The sequence below is a fragment of the Saimiri boliviensis genome, chromosome X, assembly GCF_048565385.1.
Source record: "Saimiri boliviensis isolate mSaiBol1 chromosome X, mSaiBol1.pri, whole genome shotgun sequence".
Lineage (NCBI taxonomy): Eukaryota > Metazoa > Chordata > Mammalia > Primates > Cebidae > Saimiri > Saimiri boliviensis.
Genome location: NC_133470.1, coordinates 68,397,892 through 68,409,896, shown reverse-complemented (window position 1 = coordinate 68,409,896; position 12,005 = coordinate 68,397,892). Strand labels below are relative to the sequence as shown.

The window sequence follows — 12,005 nt, the reverse complement described above, 5'->3', positions numbered from 1 at the left end:
GGCCACCCAATTTTGTGCTGGAAACCTAGGGCTGTGATGTTGTAGGCATCAGAGGGAATCTCCTGGTCTGTGGGTTGTGAAGACCATGGGAAAAGCACAGTATCTGGGCTGGAGTGAAGGGGACAGTCCCTAATGGCTTTCCTTGGCTAGAGAGGGAATTCCCCAGCTTCTTGCACTTCCTGGGTGAGGCAACCCTGCACCCGGCTTTGGCTCACCCTTTTTAGGCTGCACCCACTGCCCAGTCAGTCCTAATGAGATGAACCAGGTATCTCAGTTGGAAGTGTGGAAATCACCTGCCTTCTGCATCAGTCTCTCTGGGAGCTGCACGCTGGAGCTGTTCTTATTTGGCCGTCTTGCCAGCAATCTCAAATGCTTTTTTTTTTTTTTTTTTGCATGTATTGAGATGATCATATACTTTTTATACTTTATTCTGTTACAATGATATAATATGTATATTGATTTGCATATGTTGACCCCACCTTGCATCCCTGGGATGAAATCTTACTTGATCATGATGAATGATCTTTGTAATATGTTATTGAATTCAGTTTGCTCATGTTTTTTTGAGAATATCTGTATCTACATTCACCAATGATATTGGCCTACAGTTTTCTTTTTTGTCGTGTTTTGATATTACAGCAATGCTGACTTCATAGAATGAGTTTGGAAGTATTTCCTCCTCTTTAATGATTTTTGGAAGAGCTTGAGAAGAATTGGTATTAGTTCTTTAAATTTTTGGTAGAAATCAACAATGAAGCAATCAGCCCTGTGTTTTTCCTTAATGGGAGACTTTTCATTACTGACTCAATCTTCTTACTTATTATTAGTCTGTTTAGGTTTCCTATTTTTCTTTTTTTTTTTTTTTTTTTTTTTTTTGAGACGGAGTTTCGCTCTTGTTACCCAGGCTGGAGTGCAATGGCGCGATCTCGGCTCACCGCAACCTCCGCCTCCTGGGTTCAGGCAATTCTCCTGCCTCAGCCTCCTGAGTAGCTGAGATTACAGGCACGCACCACCATGCCCAGCTAATTTTTTGTATTTTTAGTAGAGACGGGGTTTCACCATGTTGACCAGGATGGTCTCGATCTCTTGACCTCGTGATCCACCCGCCTCGGCCTCCCAAAGTGCTGGGATTACAGGCTTGAGCCACCGCGCCCGGCCTAGGTTTCTTATTTTTCATAAATCAACATTGGTAGGGTATGTGCCCAAGAAATTATTCATTTATTGTAGGTTAACCAACTTGTTGACATGTAATTATGCATAATAGTCTCTTATGATCCTTTGTATTTCTGTGATATCAGCTCTAATCTCTCTTTGTTCACCTCTTATTTTATCAATCTGCACCTCCTCTCTTTTTTCTTAGTCTAAAGATTTGTTGATTTTGTCTATCTTTTCAAAAAAACCAACTCTTCGTTTTATTGATCTGTCATACTGTTTTTACAGATTCTATTTTATTTATATCTGCTGCAATCTTTATTAATTTTTCTACTAATTTTAAGTTGAATTTGCTCTTGTTTTTCTTTTTCTCTGTGATGTGAAATTAGGTTGTTTATTTGAGATTCTTCTTCTTCTTTAATATAGATGTTTTCTGCTATTAACTTCCCTCTTAGAATTGCTTTTGTTATATCTCATGGGTTTTAGTACCTTGTGCTTCCATTTTCATGGAATAATGACCTTAAGGGGTAATGCAGGTAATATCTGAAAAATAATTTTTATTTCCTTTTAACTTCTTTATTGACCCATTGGTTATTAAGAGCATGTTGTTTAATATAGATGTATATATGTATTTTCTGCAGTTCCTTCTGTTATTGAATCTAGTTTTATACTACTTTGATCAAAAACTATATTTGAAACCAGGCATTGTAACTCATCCCTGTAATGCCAGCGCTTTGGGAAGCTGAGGGAAGCTTTAGCTCAGGAGGTCAAGATCAGCCTGGGACAACATAGTGAGATCTTGTCTACACACACACACACACACACACACAAATTAAAAAGTTAGGCAGGCATGGTGGCATACACCTCTAGTTCCTGCAGAGGTGAGAGTATCACTTGAGCCTAAGAAGTGGAGTGCGCTGTAAGACATAATCACAACACTCCACCCTTGGCAACAGAGTGAACCCTGTCTCTAAAAAATAAAATAAATACATGATATGGTTTCAATTTTCTTAAATTTTGTTAAGACTTGTTTTGCAGACTAAAATACATTTTTTTCCCCAGAGTTTTTCATGTGCAGTTGAGAAGAATGTGTCTTCTACAGTTGTTGGATGCAATATTCTATGAATGTCTGTTAGGTACATTTATTCTAGAGTGCAGTTTAAATATGATGTTTCTTTGTTGATTTTCTGTCTGAATGATCTGTCAACTGTTGAAAGTGAAGAGTTGCAGTCCCATAATATTATTATATTGCAGTCTATCTCTCCCTTCAGATCAATAAATATTTGCACATGTATGTAGGTGGTTCAATGTTGAGTGCATATATATTTACAATAGTTATATCGTCTTGCTAAACTGATTATTTTATCATTATATAATACTTTTTTGTCTCTTTTTACAGTTGCAGTTGATCATAAGTGATGCAGGTTAAACACTGAGTTCTTTTTTCAGGGGCTAATTGTTTCCTGCTGGCATCAAGGCAAGTCGAACGGACCAGTCTGGAGTCAGGTACCATGGGGTGTGCCCAGTGCTGGGTTCTACTGTGGAAGGCCCAGTACTGGATTCAAGGCAAAGTTTCTCTCTTTTCCCCAAGAGGATGTTATGTATCTCCATTCTGTGTTGCAAGAGGTTGTGGGAGGGTAATGTAGGTAATTTAACACTGTTCTTGCTACCCTCTTCAATGTGTCTTTTTTATTATGCTATAACCAGGTACTGTGATCCCTCATCTGGTTCCCTTAGATTTTGTGAAAGTATTTTCATGTGCGGACAGTTGTTAAAATTGTTGCTTCTGGCCAGGCGCGGTGGCTCACACCTGTAATACTAGCACTCTGGGAGGCCGAGGCCAGCGGTTCACCTGAGGTGGGGAGTTCAAGACCAACCTGACCAACATGGTGAAACCCCATCTTTAAAAATAAATAAATTGCCGGGCGCGGTGGCTCAAGCCTGTAATCCCAGCACTTTGGGAGGCCGAGGCGGGTGGATCACGAGGTCGAGAGATCGAGACCATTCTGGTCAACATGATGAAACCTCGTCTCTACTAAAAATACAAAATCTAGCTGGGCATGGTGACGCGTGCCTGTAATCCCAGCTACTTAGGAGGCTGAGGCAGGAGAATTGCCTGAGCCCAGGAGGCGGAGGTTGCGGTGAGCCGAGATCGCGCCATTGCACTCCAGCCTGGGCAACAAGAGCGAAACTCCGTCTCAAAAAAAAATAAATAAAATAAAAAAATAAAAAAATAAAAATAAATAAATAAATAATAATTTAAAAAAAGAAATTATTGTTTCTGCAGGAAGATGATTGCTGCAAAGTGCTATCTCACTGTCTTGCTCCAGTTTCTCTGTCTTACCACAATCAATTTTACATTTCCTTTCTTCCCCAAAAAAATCCACATCCATTGGCAGTCACCCCCATTTTCCCCAAGTCTTTCAGTTACAGGCAACCAATAATCTGCTTTTTATCTTAACAATTACTCTAATCTGAACATGTCATATGTGGTGTTTTGTGATGAATTCTTTTACTTAGTATCATGTTTTCATCTTCGTACCGTGTATCAGTACTTCTTCTCTTTAAATTCTGAAACAATATTTTATTGTGTGAATATGCTATATTTTGTTTATCTATTCATCAGTCAATGGACATTTAAGTTGCTTCCACGTTTTTGCTATTATAAAAATTCATCTACAATTTTTTTTTTTTTTTTTTTTTTTTTTTTTTTTGAGACAGAGTTTCGCTCTTGTTACCCAGGCTGGAGTGCAATGGCGCGATCTCGGCTCACCGCAACCTCCGCCTCCTGGGTTCAGGCAATTCTCCTGCCTCAGCCTCCCGAGTAGCTGGGATTACAGGCACGTGCCACCATGCCCAGCTAATTTTTTGTATTTTTAGTAGAGACGGGGTTTCACTATGTTGACCGGGATGGTCTCGATCTCTCGACCTCGTGATCCACCCGCCTCGGCCTCCCAAAGTGCTGGGATTACAGGCTTGAGCCACCGCACCCGGCCCATCTACAATTTTTGAGAGGGACATATGCTTTCAATTCTCTTATGTATCCGGAAGTGGAATTGTTGGGTAATTCTGTTTAGATAACAGAGGAACTGCCAAACGGTTTTCCAAAGAAGCATGTAAAGTTTCCAAATTACATTCATATTAGCAGCATATGAAGGTTTCGATTTTGCCACATCCTTGCCAACACTCATTATCTATTTGATAACAGCAATTATACTGGATATGATATATGGTGCAAAGTAGAGCTCCAAATTCACCTTTTTCATGTGGATATCCAGTTGTGTTAGCACCATTTATTGAAAAGACTATACCTTATTCCTTCCCCCATTAAATTCTTCTGACATTCATCATGCTACTCAGAATAATAAAAAAAAAAATTCTTTTGACATTCTTGTCAAAAGTCAATTTACTGGAAATGTGAGGGTGTACTTCTACACCCTCAATTCTTTTCTATTGATCTATGTCTATCCTTACGTCAGTACTTCATTGTCTTAAATACTAAAATTTTATAGTAAGTTTTGATATCAAAAAGTGAATTCCCCAATTTTGTTCTTTTTCAAGTCTGTTTCGACTATTCTAGTACTTTTTATTTCCAAAATAGTTTTACGATCAGTTTGCCAGTTTCCGGGGGAAAAAATTCACGTGGGATTTTTTCCAAGCATTTTATCATTAATACATCTGTAAATTAATGCAATGCCTATAAAAGTATTGCAGTATTAACAATAGTGAGCCTTCTGATACATAAACATAGGCTCTCTTTCCATTTGTTTAGGTCTTCTTTAATTGCTTTTAGCAATGTTTTTGTGGTTTTTAGTATAGAAGCCTTAAATGGCCTTGGTTAAATTTATTCTCAACTATTTGATTCTGTTTTGCTTTCTTAATTTTAGTTTCAGATTGTTCATTGAAAGCATATAAAAATACAACTGATTTTTGTACGTTGATTTTTTTAATCCTGCAGATTTACATAACTCATTTATTTGTTATAATAGATTTTCTTTTCTTTCTTTTTTTTTTTTTTTTTTTTTTGAGACGGAGTTTCGCTCTTGTTACCCAGGCTGGAGTGCAATGGCGCGATCTCGGCTCACCGCAACCTCCGCCTCCCGGGTTCAGGCAATTCTCCTGCCTCAGCCTCCTGAGTAGCTGGGATTGCAGGCACGCGCCACCACGCCCAGCTAATTTTTTGTATTCTTAGTAGAGACAGGGTTTCACCATGTTGACCAGGATGGTCTCGATCTCTTGACCTCGTGATCCACCCACCTCAGCCTCCCAAAGTGCTGGGATTACAGGTTTGAGCCACCGCGCCCGGCTGTTATAATAGATTTTAATGGTATCATTTAGGATGTTCTTCATAAAAAATCATGGCATCTATAAGTAGAGTTTTTATTTTCCCTTTCTAAACAGGATATCTTTTATTTCATTTTCTTGCCTAATTGCCCTAGCTAGAACCTGTCATAAAACGTTGAACAGAAGTGATGATAAAAGATATTATTTTTGGTATTAATCCCTAAGATCAGTTCAGAATAAGTGCAGTCTTTACCCCATGAAGTATTTTTAGCTGTGAGGTATTTTATAGATACCTTTTGTCAAGTTGAAGCAGTTCCATTTTATTCCTAGTTTATTCAGTGTTCTTTGTTTGTTGTGTGTTTGTGTTTGTGTGTGTGTGTGTGTGTGTGTGTGTGTGTGTAATCATGAAGGAGTGTTGGGTTTTGTCAGATGCTTTCTCTGCAACTATTAAGATGGTTGCTCTACTGGCAGGACTTGATGGTGTAATATCTCACAGAAGGTTCTCTGCTCCCAGACATGGGTCCCTCAGCTTCTTGCCTTGGAAGCACAACAGCAGGCATTGTGGGAAGGTGAAGTGCTCCCCTAAAGATGACCCCTCCAAGCAGGTCCAATTCATAGCCTTCCTGTAATGCAAGGCTGGCATGACCCATATCGTGCAGGAAGTCGACAGGCCAGGATACAGGGTGAAAAAGAAGGAAGTGGCAGAGAGTGTGACCACTGTGGAGACACCACCCATGGTAGTTGTAGGCATTGTGGGCTATGTGGAAACCCCTTGAAGCCTCCGGACCTTCAAGATCATCTTCAATGAGCACATCAGCGATGAGTGCAAGAGGGGGTTCTATAAGAACTGGCATGAATCTAAGAACAAGTACTGCAAGAAACGGCAGGATAAGAATGGCAAGAAGCAGCTGGAGAAGGACTTCAGCAGCATGAAGAAGTACTGCCAAGTCATCCGTGTCATTGCCCACGGCCAGATGCACCTGCTTCCTCTGAGCCAGACCTGATGGAGACTCAGGTGAATGGAGGAACCATGGCCCAGAAGCTGGACTGGGTCCATGAGAGGCTAGAGGAGCAGGTACCTGTGAACCAAGTGTTTGAACAGGATGAGATGATTGATGTCATAGGGGTGAACAAAGGCAAAGGCTACAAAGAGGTCACCAGTCATTGGCACACCAAGAAGCTGCCCTGCAAGACCCACCAGGGCCTGCACAAGGTGGCCTGTATTGGGGCATGGCATCCTGCCCATATGACCTTCTCTGCGGCATGTGCTGGGCAGAAAGGCTACCATCACTGCACTGAGATCAACAAGAAGATCTATAAGATTGGCCAGAGCTACCTTATCAAGGATGGCAAACTGATCAAAAACAATGCCTCCACTGACTATGACTTGTCTGACAAGAGCAACAACCTTCCGGGTGGCTTTGTCCACTATGGTAAAGTAACCAATGACTTTGTGATGCTGAAAGGCTGTGGGGTAGGAACCAAGAAGCGAGTACTCAACCTCCGCAAGTCCTTGCTGGTGCAGACCCAACAGCGAGCTTTGGAGAAGATTGACCTTAAGTTCATTGATACCACCTCCAAGTTTGGCCATGGCCATTTCCAGACGATGGAGGAAAAGAAAGCATTCATGTGACCACCCAAGAAAGACCAAATTGCAAAGGAAGAAGGAGCTTAATGCCAGGAAAAAAAAATTACAGTTGGTGGGGCCTCAATAAAAGTTATTTTCCATTGGACAATAACATACTGCCAAGATCATACTGGATGGGGAAAAACTGGAAGCATTCCCTTTGAAATCTGGCACTACCTGCCTGGTGCTGGCCTGAGTTCCCAGGAGCTATCTGGTGGCCCTGGTGATGGCCCCTGAGGCTACAACCCCCATTGCCAGCCCAGCTTGGCTCTCTCCTCTGTCCTGTCACCCCATCCCCACTCCCCTGGTGGCCTGACTCCCACTCCTTGGTGGCCCCATCCCCTGGTTCCTCACGATATGGTTTTTACTTCTGTGGATTTAATAAAAACTTCACCAGTTAAAAAAAAAGAAAGAAAGAAAGAAAGAAATCTAGCACTAGACAAGGATGCCCTGGCTCACCACTCCTATTCAACATAGTATTGGAGGTTCTGGCCAGGGCATTCAGGCAAGAAAAAGAAATAAAGGGTATCCGGTCTTGAAAAGAGGAAGTCAAATTGTATCTATTTGCAGAAGACATGATTGTATATTTAGAAGACCCCATGTCTCAGCCCAAAATCTCCTGAAACTGACCAGCAACTTCAGCAAAGTCTCAGGATACAAAATCAACATGCAAAAATCACAAGCATTTCTATACACCAATAACAGACAAACAGAGAGCCAAATCAAGAGTGAACTCTCATTCACAATTGCTACAAAGAGAATAAAATACCTAGGAATACAACTAACAAGGTATGTGAAGGACCTCTTCAAGGAGAACCACAAACGACTGCTCAAGGAAATAAGAGAGGACACAAACAGATGGAAAAACTTTCCATGCTCATGATTAGGAAGAATTAATATTGTGAAAATGGTCATACTGCCCAAAATAATTTAAAGATTCAATGCTAACCCCATCAAGCTACCAATGACTTTCTTCACAGAATTGGGAAAAAAAACACCTTAAACTTCATATGGAACCAAAAAAGAACCGACATAGCCAAGACAATCCTAAGGAATAAAAAACAAACAAACAAAAAAAAAAACAAAAAACAGAGGGAGGAATCATGCTATCTGACTTCAAATGGTACTACAAGGGTACAGTAATCAAAACAGCATGGTGTTGCCAAAACAGAGATATAGACCAATGAAACAGAACAGAGCCCTCAGAAATAATGCCACACAACTATAACCATCTGATCTTTAACAAACCTGACAAAAATAAGCAATGGGGAAAGGATTCCCTATTTAATAAATGGTGTTGGGAAAACTGGCTAGCCATATGCAGAAAGCTGAAACTGGATTCCTTATATCTTATACAAAAATTAACTCTAGGTGGATGAAAGATTGAAACATGAGGCCTAACACCATAAAAACTCTAGAAGAAAACCTAGGCAATACCATTCAGGACATAGGCATGGGCAAGGATTTCATGACGAAAATACCAAAAGCAAAAACAACAAATCCCAAAATAGACAAATGGGATATAATTAAACTTAAGAGCTTTTGCACAGCAAAAGAATTTATAAATAGAGTGAACCAGCAACCAACAGAATGGGAAAAAATTTTTGCAATCTACCCATCTGACAAAGGGCTAATATCCAGAATCTATGGAGAACTTAAACAAATTTACAAGAAAAAAAAAAAAAAACCAAAACATCAAAAAGTGGGCAAAGGATATGAACAGACATTTTTCAAAAGAAGACATTTATGCAGCCAACAAACATATTTTAAAAAGCTCATCATCACTGGTCATTAGAGAAATGCAAATCAAAACCACATTGACATACCACCTCATGCCAGTTAGAATGGCAATCATTAAAAAATCAGTAGACAGCTGGGCACGGTGGCTCAAGCCTGTAACCCCAGCACTTTTGGAGGCCGAGGCGGGTGGATCACGAGGTCGAGAGATCGAGACCATCCTGGTCAACATGGTGAAACCCCGTCTCTACTAAAAATACAAAAAATTAGCTGGGCATGGTGGCACATGCCTGTAATCCCAGCTACTCAGGAGGCTGAGGCAGGAGAATTGCCTGAACCCAGGAAGCGGAGGTTGCAGTGAGCCGAGATCGCGCCATTGCACTCCAGCCTGGGTAACAAGAGCGAAACTCCGTCTCAAAAAAAAAAAAAAAAAAAAAAAAAAAAAAAATCAGTAGACAACAGATACTGGAGAGGATGTGGAGAAATAGGAATGCTTTTACACTATCGGTGGGAGTGTAAATTAATTCAACCATTGTGGAAGACAGTGTGGTGATTCTTTAAGGATCTAGAAATGGAAATACCATTTGACCCAGCAATCCCATTATTGGGTATGTACCCAAAAGATTATAAATCACTCTATTATAAAGATACATGTGGGGTAGGGGTTGGGATTTTTAAAAAATAGAAAAATATTTAATTTTAAAAAAAGAGAGAAAAGAAGTTTTTTAATTAAAAAAAAAAAGACACATGCCCACATATGTTTATTGCACCACTATTCACAATAGCAAAGACTTGGAACCAACCCAAATGCCCACCAATGATAGACTGGATAAAGAAAATGTGGCACATATACATCTTAGAATATTGTGCAGCCATAAAAAAGAACAAGTTCATGTCCTTTGCAGTGATATGGATGAACCTGGAAACCATCATTCTCAGCAAACTGACACAAGAACAATAAACCAATGTTCTCACTCATAAGTGGGTATTGAACAATCAGAATACATGAACACAGGGAGGGGAACATCATATACCAGGGCCTAGTGGGTGGGAGGCTAGGGGAGGAAGAGCAGTGGGTAGGGGGATTGGGGAGGGATAACATTAGGAGAAATACCTAAGGTAGATGATGCAGCAAACCACCACCATGGCTCATGTATACCTATGTAACAACCCTGCATGATCTACACATGTACCCCAGAACTTAAAGTATAATAAATAAAAGATAAAAATAAAAAAGATGGTCAAGGGGCCAAGATGGTCATATAGGAAGTGCTCCAGTCTGCAGCTCCCAGCGAGACCAACAGAGAAGGTGGGTGATTTCGGCATTTCTAAGTGAGGTACCCACTTCATCTCATTGGGACTGGTTAAGCAGTGGGTCCAACTCACAGAGGGCAAGCAGAAGCAGGATGGGACATCACTTTACCTGAGAAGTGCAAGGAGCCAGGGAACTCCCTCCCCTAACCTGAGGGAAGCCATCAGGATCTGTGCTATCCAGCTGGATTATTATGCTTTTCCCACAGTTTTTGTAATCAGCAATCAAGAGATTCCATCATGGGCCTGTACCACCAGGTCCCTGGTATTCAAGCAAAAAACTGGGCAGCTATTTGGATGGACACTGAGCTAGCTGCCAGAGTTTGTTCTTTGTTGTTGTTGTTGTTGTTGTTGTTGTTTTGTACACCAGTGGCACCTGGAGCCCCAGCGACACAGAACCGGTGACTCCCCTGGAAATGGGGTTGAAGCCAGGGAGCCAAGTGTTCTTACTCAGTGGGTCCTACTCCCACAGAGTCCAGCACAATAAGAACCACTGGCTTGAAATTCTCGCTGCCAGCACAACAGTCCAAAGTTGACCTGAGACGATCGAGCTTGGTGGGGGGAGATGTGTCCATCATTACTGATCCTTTTGTAGGTGGTTTTGCCCTGACAGTGCTAAAGAGGCTGGGAGGTCTGGGCTGGGTGCAGAAAGTGGCTGTGGCCAGACCACTTCTCTAGATTCCTCCCCACTGGACAGGGCATCTTTGAAGGAAAGGTAACAGCCTCAGTCAGGGGCTTACAAACAAAATCCCCGTCTCCCTGGGAGAGAGCACCTGTGAGAAGGGGTGGCTGTGGGTGCAGCTTCAGCAGATTTAATTGTTCCTGCCTGCTGGCTCTGAAGAGAGCAGTTGATCCTGACAAGATCCTTCCAGCACAGCACACCTACTCTGCTAAGGGACATATTGCCTTCTCAAGCGGGGCCCTGACCCCCCAGCCTTCTGATTGGGTGAAACTTCCCAATAGGGGTTGACAGACACTTCATGCAGGAGACCTCTGGCTGGCATCAAGCCAGTACCTCTCTGGGACAAAGCTTCCAGAGGAAGGAGCAAGCAGCAATCTTTGCTGTTCTGCAGCCTCCACTGGTATTAACCAGGTGAACAGAGTCTGCAGTGGACCATCAGCAAACACCTGCAGACCTGCAGAAGAGGGGACTGACTGTGAGAAGGTAAACTAACAAACAGAAAGCAACAACATCAACATAAAGGACACCCCCCCTCCAATAAAAACCCCATCTAAAGGTCATCAGCCTTAAAGAACAAAGGTAGGTAAATCCACAAAAATGAAGAAAAAACAGCACAAAAATGATGAAAATTCCAAAAACTGGAATGGCTCTTATCCAGATTATCCTACTCCTCTCCATCAAGAGGACAAAGTGGATGGAGAATGAGATTGATGAATTGACAGAGGTAAGCTTCAGAAGATGAGTAATAACAAACTCCTCTGAGCTAAAGAAGCACGTTTTAACTCAATGCGAGGAAGCTAAGAACCTTGATAAAAGGTTACAGGAACTGCTAATTACAATAATCACTTTAGAGAGGAACACAAATGACCTGATACAGCTGAAAAACACAGCATGAGAACTTCATGAAGCATACACAAGAATCGATAGCTGAATCGATCAAGTGGAAGAAAAAATATCAGAAATTGAAGATCACCTTAGTGAAATATGGTGTGAAGACAAGATTAAAGACAAAGGAGCCAGGCGTGGTGGCTCACGCCTGTAATCCCAGCACTTCAGGAGGCCGAAGTGGGTGGATCATGAGGTCAGGAGTTCAAGACCAGCCTAACCAACATGGTGAAAATCCGTCTTTTTTAAAAAAAAGAGGCCGGGCTCGGTGGCTCAAGCCTGTAATCCCAGCACTTTGGGAGGCCGAGGTGGGTGGATCACGAGGTC

General features: G+C 41.6%; 1 pseudogene; it reads left to right on the top strand.

The window, feature by feature from the left end:
- Positions 1–6,062: 6,062 nt before the first annotated feature.
- Positions 6,063–7,111, top strand: LOC101036574 (large ribosomal subunit protein uL3 pseudogene; annotated as a pseudogene).
- Positions 7,112–12,005: the final 4,894 nt, after the last annotated feature.